The sequence below is a fragment of the Zea mays genome, chromosome 3, assembly GCF_902167145.1.
Source record: "Zea mays cultivar B73 chromosome 3, Zm-B73-REFERENCE-NAM-5.0, whole genome shotgun sequence".
In the NCBI taxonomy this organism is placed as follows: Eukaryota; Viridiplantae; Streptophyta; class Magnoliopsida; order Poales; family Poaceae; genus Zea; species Zea mays.
In genome coordinates this window covers 90,785,701-90,797,035 of record NC_050098.1, presented here as the reverse complement: position 1 = coordinate 90,797,035, position 11,335 = coordinate 90,785,701, and the positions used below count along the sequence as shown (strand labels likewise).

General features: G+C 45.5%; 1 long non-coding RNA gene across 1 annotated transcript; it reads left to right on the top strand.

The window, feature by feature from the left end:
- The first annotated feature begins 4,910 nt into the window (after positions 1-4,910).
- On the top strand, positions 4,911-7,436 carry LOC118476680 (uncharacterized). The gene is made up of 2 exons (XR_004857174.1): positions 4,911-5,435; positions 7,148-7,436. It is a non-coding gene; the product is annotated as an uncharacterized lncRNA (long non-coding RNA).
- The last annotated feature ends 3,899 nt before the right edge of the window (positions 7,437-11,335 follow it).

The following is an 11,335-nucleotide window of genomic DNA, read 5'->3' as shown; positions in this document are numbered from 1 at the left end:
CAACTACACGTACCTCAAGCTCAAGATGCCAGGCCCCAAGGGAACCATCACCGTCGGATCCACATACAGCCACGCTTATGAGTATGATGTGGAATGCGTGGAGTACGCCGAAACCCTCGCTGAGTCCGAAGCCCTCATCGCCGACCTGGATTGCCTCTCCAAAGAGGCGCCCGACGCGAAGCGGAACGCCGGCAACTTTGAACCAACCGAGGCGGTTAAGTCCGTCTCTCTTGACCCCAGCAACGACGCCAGCAAGAAAGTCAGGATTGGCTCCAAGCTCGACCCCAAATAGGAAGCAGTGCTCGTCGACTTTCTCCGCGCAAACGCTGAAATTTTTGCGTGGAGTCCCTCGGACATGCCAGGCATACCGAGGGATGTCGCCGAGCACTCACTGGACATCCGAGCCGGTGCCCGACCCGTGAAATAGCACCTGTGTCATTTTGATGAAGAAAAGCGCAGAGCCATAGGCGAGGAGGTCCAGAAGCTAATGGCTGCAGGGTTCATCAAAGAGGTATTCCATACAGAATGGTTAGCTAACCCTGTACTTGTAAGGAAAAAAGGTGGGAAATGGAGGATGTGCATAGACTACACTGGGTTAAATAAAGCATGTCCAAAAGTTCCCTATCCTCTGCCCCGCATTGATCAAATTGTAGACTCCACCGCTGGGTGTGAAACCCTGTCTTTCCTCGATGCCTATTCAGGCTATCACTGAATCAAGATGAAAGAATCCGACCAGCTCGCAACTTCTTTTATCACACCTTTTGGCATGTATTGTTATACTACTATGCCATTTGGCTTGAGGAATGCAGGTGCAACATACCAAAGGTGCATGAACCATGTGTTCGGAGAACACATCGGCAGAACGGTCGAGGCTTACGTCGATGACATCGTTGTCAAAACAAGGAAAGCCTCCGACCTCCTCTCTGACCTTGAAGTGACATTCAGGTGCCTAAAAGCGAAGAGCGTAAAACTCAACCCCGAGAAGTGTGTCTTCGGAGTCCCCCGAGGCATGCTCCTAGGGTTCATCGTCTCCGAACGAGGCATCAAGGCCAACCCGGAGAAAATCACGGCCATCACCAACATGGGACCCATCAAAGATTTAAAGGGAGTACAAAGGGTCATGGGATGCCTTGCGGCTCTGAGCCGCTTCATCTCGCGCCTTGGCGAGAAAGGATTGCCCTTGTACCGCCTCTTAAGGAAGGTCGAGCGCTTCACTTGGACTCCCGAGGCCGAAGAAGCCCTCGGAAACTTAAAGGCACTTCTTACTAATGCGCCCATCTTGGTGCCCCCCGCTGCGGGAGAGAACCTCTTGATTTACGTAGCCGCAACCACTCAGGTGGTCAGTGCCGCGGTCGTAGTCGAGAGACGAGAGGAGGGGCATGGACTGCTCATCTAGAGGCCAGCCTACTTCATCAGCGAGGTGCTATCCGAGACCAAAATCCGCTACCCACAAATCCAGAAGCTACTGTACGCGGTGATTCTAACACGGCGAAAGCCGCGACACTACTTCGAGTCTCATCTGGTGATTGTGGTGTCATCCTTCCCCCTGGGAGAGATCATCCAGTGCCGAGAGGCCTCGGGTAGGATAGCAAAATGGGCAGTGGAACTCATGGGGGAAACACTTTCATTCGCCCCTCGGAAGGCCATAAAATCTCAAGTCTTGGCAGACTTCCTGGCTGAATGGGTCGACACCCAATTGCCCACAGCTCCAATCCAGGCCGAACTTTAGACCATGTACTTCGATGGGTCGCTTATGAAAACAGGAGCAGGTGCTGGCTTGCTCTTCATTTCACCCCTCGGGAAACATGTGCGCTACATAATACGCCTCCATTTTCTGGCATCGAACAACGTGGCCGAGTACGAGGCCTTGGTTAATGGATTGCGCATCGCCGTCGAGCTAGGGGTTCGGCGCCTCGATGCTCATGGCGACTCGCAGCTCGTTATTGACCAAGTCATGAAGAACTCTCATTGCCGCGATCGGAAGATGGAGGCCTACTGCGACGAAGTTCGGCGCTTGGAAGATAAGTTCTATTGCTGGAACTCAACCATGTTGCTCGACGGTACAACAAGACCACGGATGAGCTAGCTAAAATTGCCTCAGGATGAACGACGGTTCCCCCGAATGTCTTCTCCAGGGACATATATCAACCATCCGTCAAACTCAACGACACACCCGAGCCCGAGGAGACCTCGGTCCAGCCCGAGGTACCCTCGGCCGTCGAGGGTGAGGCCCTGCGCGTCGAGATAGAGCAGAGTGGGGTCACACCAAACCTAAACTGGCAGACCCCGTCCCTGGAATATCTCCTCCGAGGAGAGCTGCCCCTCGACAAGGTCGAAGCTCGGCGACTGGCTCGGCGCGCCAAGTCATTCGTTTTACTGGGTGATGAAAAAGAGTTGTACCACCGCAGCCCCTCAGGCATTCTCCAACGATGCATATCCGTCGCCCAAGGACAAGAGCTGTTACAAGAAATACACTCGGGGGCTTGCGGTCACCATGCAGCACCTCGAGCCCTCGTAGGAAACGCTTTCCGACAAGGTTTCTACGGGCTGACCGCAGTGACCGACGCCACTAGGATTGTACGCTCCTGCCGAGGGTGTTAATTCTACGCAAGACGGGCGCACCTGCCCGCTCAGGCCCTACAGACGATACCTATCACTTGGTCGTTTGCCGTATGGGGTCTGGACCTCGTCGGTCCCTTGCAGAAGGCGCCCGGGGGTTCACGCACCTGCTGGTCGCCATCGACAAATTCTCCAAATGGATCGAAGTCCGACCCCTAACTAGCATCGGGTCCGAGCAGGCGGTGGCATTCTTTACAAATATCATCCACCGCTTTGGGATCCCAAACTCCATCATCACTGACAATGGCATGCAGTTCATTGGGAAAAAGTTCCTAGACTTTTGCGAATGCCACCACATCCGTGTGGACTGGGCCGCCGTAGCTCACCCGATGACAAACGGGCAGGTGGAGCGCGCCAATGGCATGATTTTGCAGGGACTAAAGCCGAGGATCTACAACGGCCTCAACAAGTTTGTCAAGCGGTGGATAAAAGAGCTACCCTCGGTGGTTTGGAGTCTGAGGACGACGCCGAGCCGGGCCACGGGTTTCTCGCCGTTCTTTCTAGTCTATGGGGCCGAGGCCGTCCTACCCACGGACTTAGAATACGGTTTCCCGAGGACAAAGGCATACGACGACCAAAACAACCAGACCAGCCGAGAAGATTCACTGGACTAGCTGGAAGAGGCTCGGGACGTAGCCTTACTACCCTCGGCGTGGTATCAGCAGTCTCTGCGACGCTACCACGCCCGAAGGATTCGGCCCCGAGGCTTCCAAGTGGGAGATTTGGTGCTTCGGCTATGACAAGACGCCCGAGGGCGCCACAAACTTACTCCTCCCTGGGAAGGGCCGTTCATCATCGCCAAAGTTTTGAAGCCTGGGACATACAAGCTGGCCAACGATCAAGGCGAGGTCTACAACAACTCTTGGAACATCGAACAGCTACGTCGCTTTTACCCTTAAAGTGTTTCAAGTCGTTCATGTATCTCGATCCCTTTACACGTATAAATAAAAAGTCTAACCATCAAGGGAGGATGGCCTTGCCTCAGCAAAAACCGAACCTCCCTCGGGGGCTAGAAGGGGGGTGTAACACCCCAGGTGTTTATCGTCTACTCGACCACGAGTGCGGACGTTAACACGTGATAGCTGTGAATGTAAAGGTCACTAAATTTTAATCATCCTCGTCTATCACGATTTTGATATCGTGTCTGTCTCCATCTGTCTAAATTGTCCTAATTTATTTTGCAAAATTCAGACTTTAGTAATTTCGGAACATCGACTCCAGTATCGTTTGGGTTAAGCCATCAACGTCTTGCCCAAACTTTAATTCTGGAAATCGGATCTGGTTTCTTAAACTTCATTTGAAATCCTTTCACGCTTATGTTGCCCGTGTCTCTCTGTGGCCTGGCATCGTGGCGCGTGGCTGGTGTTAAGCGGTGTCTAGACAGCGCACAGCCTCTCGCCCACGTGAACGATGTGTGACTTCGCTTCCGAAGGGATCACAATTTCGATGCCGGATCGATCTCGCGTATTTATTTCGCGAAATGTCGAGCCTGGTGTTTGTTTAGAATTTATGGATTAAGAGAACATGAATTTGGAATCCCGATCCACTCTTGTATTTTTGCCCAAGTAAATATTACTAGAACTTCACGATAGAAGTGCTGAAAAATTAAATCGGACCGAGATAACTAGAACCGAAATGAGTACTCGTAATTAATCTGTTCCACTGTCTACAACTGTGAAAATTTGCCTGATCCCGAAAATACCTAACAGTGTTAGCGTAGTCCAAAAATATTAAAATTTATATTGTTTTGATGGGTCTGTTTGCATCTCGCCCGGATTCAAATCCCAGATTTTTTCACTTATTTGGGTATTCTTTTGGTTAAAGATTGGAGAAGGAAAAATCTGAATTTTTCTCTTATCTTCTCCACCGCTCAAGCTCCTCTCCTTCTTATCCACGCTGCCCATTATTTCCTAGAAGCTACACACGTCATTTCTCCTTCATCCTCATCTCTCCCTCAAGCTCCAGCCGAACTCCCTCACGCCATCCTCTTCCCTGGCGTTCATCCCTGCGGCAGCCACCACTTGGGCACTCCTCTCCCTACCCCTCCCATGGCGTCAAAGCCCCTAGCCAGGTTCCCAGCCCCCTCATGGCTGCCCCTCTCTGCTCCCTGGTTTCTCCCCATGCCAGCAGCGGCAAGCAGCCATGGCGTCCAGCCCCAGCTCGCCTAGCCCCTCTCTGTTTGTGGCGTGCTCCAGTTTCCCATGGCGTCGGTCCTCAACCTCTAGGCACCGGTCGCCCGTACTCCCTGCTCCTGTTCCTCCCATGGTGTCCCAGTCGAGTTTGCCCTAGCCCTCTCCCTCTTGGTTCTTTGCTAGTCACGCTCCTCTCCATGGGCGCCCAGGTCTCTTCCCCATGGTGGCAGATCCCATGCCAAGCTCGCCCCATGTCCGAACTCCGAAGGCTGTCGTCTCTACTCCTCTCCCCATGGCGACTTCGCCTTCACTGCTTCTATTTCTTCCCCAGCAGCATCCCTCCTTGTCTCTATGCGAGCAGCAGCACGCCGGAGCAGTCCAATGTCCACGACGCACGCCATGTGTTCGACGGGAGGATTGACCAGAGTTCATCCTCGTTCTTCATCCGTGACACCGCAAGTTTTTGCACGACCATGAGGTTATGTTCTTACTTGGGTGTTTTGTTTCTCGGCGTCGCTTATAAGAAATTAATCATGTGTATATTTATGTGTGGTTGTGTGGAGCGAATCCCGGATGTTGGGTGAAAGCAAGCGAGATCCGGGTGGGGCTTGACAGGTGTCCGATAGAAAGACTGAACCCAAAGCCATCGCCGTGTTTGTGGACGCCGCTTTGAGTTTAGTTGTGGTAAGTCGACCCGTTGTTTCCGTTAATCGAATAAATGGTTGATTTGTAGGGAGTCGATATTTGTGCTAAATGAAATGTGCATAGTGTCATGAAAGCGGTTCTTCGTTGCGATATGACTTTAAGTTTGAATTGCAAATTATATGAAATGAATGGATTCAGGATTTTGAAGTAGTCGAGTCATGCGTTACAGTTTAGTTCTTAAATGCAAATTATGCAATATGTCATGGTAGAAATATATGCAAGGTTGTGGTGGATTCTTAATAGTGCAATGGATGAATCATGTGCATATGGTGTATTGTATAGTTTCATGTTATGAAATAGGTGCATTAGTATTATGAAGCCAAAGTATTGTTTGATCTAAAGATTGGTTTATGATGCAAATTAGGCAATGGATGCTTTGATAAAAGAGTTGGTAAGGTGTGGTTAACTTAAATAGGAACTAAACTAGAATTCCTGCTGTTTAGGGCTGTAGGTACGATTTTAATTATAAAGCTAGTTTAGCAAAGTAAATCATCTTTTCTGTGAAAATGTTATATAGAAAAGTTATAGATAACTCCTTTATCTTGCTTGTGCTAAAATTTCATGACCATAGGACTAGCAGTTTAGGAGTTGTGATTTTTCCAAGTCCAGTTTCAGAATCTGTCCAAATTCTATATAGGTTTCGAAAATTGGATTGTTTGATTAAGTAAAACTGAGGATCAGCTCTTAGTAATTATAAAGAAGTTATAGTACGTTTTATAGGCTTTCCAAAAAGTCTTGGATCACCCCTTTTGGTGGTCTAGAAATCAAGTTATGGCTGTTTGAAATGTAATGTTTGAATCTGTCAAAAATCTGGACAACAATGTGTGTTTGAATTAACTGACTTTGATACACATTGAATCACCTTGAGATGATTATAAATGAATTGTAGACAATTATATTAGCTTTCTAAAAAGTCTAGGATCACCTGATTTGGATGGCTGAAACTCCAGTTACGGAATTTTAAAGTGAGTGGCCGAATTCTGTCCAAATCTGGACAGAAATTGCGTTTAGTACTGTTTGACATTTCTATATGTTGAATCTCACTGTGATGATAATACCAAAATCGTGGAGGACTTTCTAAGCTTTCCAGAAAGTCCTAGTTTACTATTTTTGGATGCATATTTTGTGAGTTATGAATAAAACAGTTAACTGCTGTGCTGCTGTCTAGAAAATCTGCATGTGTTAAACTGATTTCTTGGTGTCATTTTTGTTTGCCTAGGAAGGATTAGTTAATCCTTGGTCCTTGATTGATACCAACTTGTTGCATATGAAGTGTTTATCGAAATGTCTGGTTATACTTGATTAATTCATTTCCTTCTTACTGTTTGATTTAGACTTTAGTAATTGGGAATGAAGTAAATACTTTGGTGAGTAAATTTGAATTAGTGACTATTTAGGTTTTGTGTGAGTATGGTGAATCAATAATGCGAAAAAGGTTAGTAGACATTTATATCTAGTATTATTGAGTTGATTCGATTGTCTTGTGTTTATAAGCGTGTATGAGTGCCTGATACTTGCGTTAGGCCTATTTAAGTGTAAAAGATGTGCTTGTGGTACATAGTAATATCTTCACATCTAGTGCGCTCATAGGAGTTATGATGACTTCTTTTAAGTGTTTACCCTCTTTAGTATAGAACATCTATCTCATGCTATTCATGTCCATGCTCATATGCATTATGCATTTCCAATAGGTACGCTAGATGATTATGCGAGCTGAAGGACATGGATCAGAGCGAACCATGAGATGGTATTGGAGGATTAATCTTGTTGATGCATCAAGCCAGCACCAGAATGGAAGATACTTACCAAGTGGTCGTCAATTAACAACACTAACATAGTGTTTATCCCAGGCAAGCCCCGGTGCATTTGCCACCTCCTTCTATTTAAAAAACTTTTATCACTTACCTGCTGCATTAGGTGATAGGAGTTGTGTGAATAAACAATTGATGCATTACCATTCCTTGGAATTTGATTATCCTCCTTGATACCTGTTTTACAAAAAGAACTAATGAGGCTTAGCCCTGCCTAGAGAATTAAAACTTGTTTCTTTTTAAAAGAATGATGTGTGACACTGGTTATGGGTTTGTTTTATGAAAAGAGACTTGTAATGGTGAGCGCATCATCTGCAGTGATGAATTCATCATTCAAGTATGGTACCTCTGTCAGGTACATGATTTGGGTGTTAAATAATAAGATGAGACCAGACGTTGAGCAGGAAAGGTCGCCCGTCTGTGTCGATTAAGGACCGTACCGAAAGTAGGCTTGCTGATCTAGGACCCTTTAATTGGCCACATGCCTTGTCATGGGTAAGCTTAGCCTCGGTCGGACCAATACCAGAACAGCTCGCACGCACTGGGAGTGGAGAGATGGCGAGAGTAGCTTGTACCCTCCGTGGCAAGAGACTGGAAGGTGGGGTGCTGTACTCTCGGAAACATGGCGGGCACCATGGCGAGAGTAACGTGTACCAACCAGGCCAACGGCTGGACGGTGGAGTGTTGTGCTCTCGGGTCGCGTGAACCCGTTCTGGTCTTGAGAAAACCGTGGGCGAGTTGACATATGCAAGGGTTAAGTGCTACATATGTCGTGTGGTTGGAGATCCTCAGCTGAGTATTAATCGATTCGGATCGCCGTTACTTCTCGGATATGAAGACTGGATCACTGCCCTGCATCGTAGATAACAAGTGAAACTAAAGCTGCTAAAACGAAGCTAGTGTAGGACAAGTGAATGCTCTAGATTAGGCAAATCTAGATTCAGGAAAAGTACTTAATCTGTGAAGTAAAAGTTTGGCATAAGGATCCACTACTAGTAAGCTTTTCTGCAAAATGAGTCTTTGAAATTTGATAAGCTTTACCTTGATTCCCAATAAACCTGCATACCCTTGAGAGTCTTTTCTTTAGTCGGGTAAGTCTTGCTGAGTAATTGCGTACTCAGGGTTTTATTCCCTGTTGTTTTTCAGGTTGTAATTTTGTTCTGTTGTGGATGGTGCTAAGTGCCGGTGGGCTCGGCCTTCTTATATAAGTATTGAGGATTGTCACTTAAGCTAGCATGTATCTTCAAATTTACAAATATTTTATAACATTTCAAATTTGTAATTCTTTTGAATCATTTTCTCTTGTAATCACTCCGATAATTGTATAATGTAAAATTATTGTAACATGTAATCATTTTGTAATAAAGAATTTATTTCCGCTGCAAGTGTTTGTATGTGAGTTGTGTTTACTTAATCCTGCGATCTTGGCGGTAAGTCGTTTATCCGGGGTCCTCGGGGCACTCGGACAGATCCTGTTAAGTTGTTTGGTGCACATGCATAGCCGTCTGAGGTCGTTGAGACAAGGACAGGTGCATGTGGGCCCGATAACTTGGGAGGTTCTGCGACAGCTGGTATCGGAGCTTGATTAAGTATGATACGGTCACATACGTATTTTCAAAACAAAATTTTGGTTTTGGAAAATCTATTTTCAACTAAACACATTGTTTGGTTTTGAAAAACATATTTGAAAAACTATAATGCTAGCGACATCCTCTATAAGCCCTAAGTTAAGGACTACTAGGTGGCTTAGTTCAGAATACTAACCCACAACCTGGGAAGGGTGATGCATACATGTGTAATGTTGTTTTTGAGGCCATTCAGTCTTGAATGGATCGACGCTCAGGTAAGGTGAGATGTGAGAGCGTGACCGGACAAACGTCGGTCTAGGGGAGTGCTTAATTGTGGCGCTTGATTATATACATGTTACACATATGTATATATGAAGGCTGCGATGTGGAGTAATTACTTTTTCGGGATTCAGTACCCCATGGATGTGTATGGGTATACAGACATGGGAATACTGAGAAGTGTAATGTATTTGCAACGACGCACCTACGCTCAGGTAAGAAGGTGAGTTACCATAATGAGCTGCCCTATGGTTAAAGTGTGGCAGCGGCGCCTATGCGTGGCTCGGCGCTTAATGAGGAGCTGGCCTCCATATAGAAATATATGGAGTATAAACTATGATAAACTGTCATGTGTGAATTGCATCATTAGGAAATGGGCTGTGATGAAATTTTCTGCAGGTACACTAACTTCGAACTCGTATGTTTAGCTGACGACTAGCAAAATACCGTGAGAGTCGTAAGTATGCCACCGATATAGAACGCTATTGCCATATTATGTTGGCGAAATTCGTGAGGACGAATAGGACGAGCATGCATCCCGATTGTTGCATTGTGTTTGTTGTTTGCGCACAGAAATACTTTCCTCACCTTTATTCTAATAATAGGTGATTGTGAACGAACATGCTTTTCTCATCTTTATCCCGATAATAAATAATTGGAAACTGTATGAAGTATTACTGTTCTATAAGCAATTTCTAGCTTTGTTTGATGTGTCCTTTAGACATGTGTTTATGTGGTCTGTGGTTCTTCTTAGTTTGACTGATAGTGCAACTTATGTTTATTTTTGTGCCTGTGTGCCGATAGAATATTGGTGACTTGTTTGCATAAACCTAAAATTTGGCCATGTCCTCATCTAGGAGCCATGACCCAAATCGATGTTAATTTCCCAAAGTTTTTCCCCAGTTTCCAAAAGTGGACGAGTTTAAATTTCCATCGTTACTTTAGGACCAAGTTTATCTAAATTGGTGTTTAGGTAATCTTATCGTAGAAAATAAATGCACCTGAGCTTAAAACAAGGATCTCGAGTACGTGTTCTCGTTGTTTAAAACGTGACTCTTTTGTAGTCATTTTTTTCATCCAAAATCATGCCTTTACTCGCTTGGTGCAAGCTGATGTTTCTATTCCACTCTGTATCTTCTTGGGGACCATGTCGTTATTTTATCAACCTAACCCAGGAAAGACATGTCCGATCATTTCCTTGAGTTCAATGCCTTTGGTTTCCTCATATCTCTCGAAGACTTATCAGTTTAATTTTATGATCATTACCTCTCTGTATCTAATTAGATGCTCATCCTTGACCTTGAAATTTCTGCGATGGGCATAGAAATATGCTTGGGGCTGAAATAATAGTCTTCCATCGTACTCCCTCATCAACCATTTTAGGTTTTGGCAATCTCGTGTTCCTTTCATCGGGCCAGGACCTATTTGGCTTTCTACCTGTAACCATTCTTATCGGTGTAGTCTCATTTTTCTTGATTTTGGTGGTGACTACCCATATACAGCTTCCCTCCGCTACCCTTTCTACAAAGGTGAAGCCTTGAAGCTTTTTAGTGTTGGGTGACAACTGATTAGTTCTCAAAATGGAGATTGACTTCCCTTGCTGCTAAATGCAGGAGTTTGTTCATTCGCCTCCTTATTGGATTCATACATCTAATACACATGTTATTTTGTCTCGTGTGGAGGAGATGAATAAATAATCTGATCAACTGAATCCTTATCCAAATGCATGCCCTCGTACTCGTAAATGTAAACTCCCAACCTCTGGTTTGCCGACGGGTAATAAGAGGACTTGCTCAATGTCAAAAGTAGTTCAACAAGTTGGTTTTACTAACTTGTAACTGCCCAATGAACAAAGGTTGAGTTTAGAGATCGTTTTATCGAGTTGTCTAAACTCACTTTAGTTCAGCCTATCCTGAAGAAACCTTTATGAAGACCAAGTGAAGGTTATGAACATATGCGCAGGTCTTGGGCCATATTGGATTAGATTATGAGCATATGCATCTTAACTCGACATTGTTGTCCGAGGTATTTTGCCATCCTCAGCTAACTGGTAATAGCCCGACCACAGTTCTAGTTGTGTCTCAATCGCCTCACATGTGATTTTCTAACATGTGTGATCAAGCCGAGCCATGCTTAGTGCTTGATAAAATGGATTGGACACAAGGTCAACATCTACAGATCCCTACATTCCTTGAATCTCTATCATTTTTCTTGGACTTGG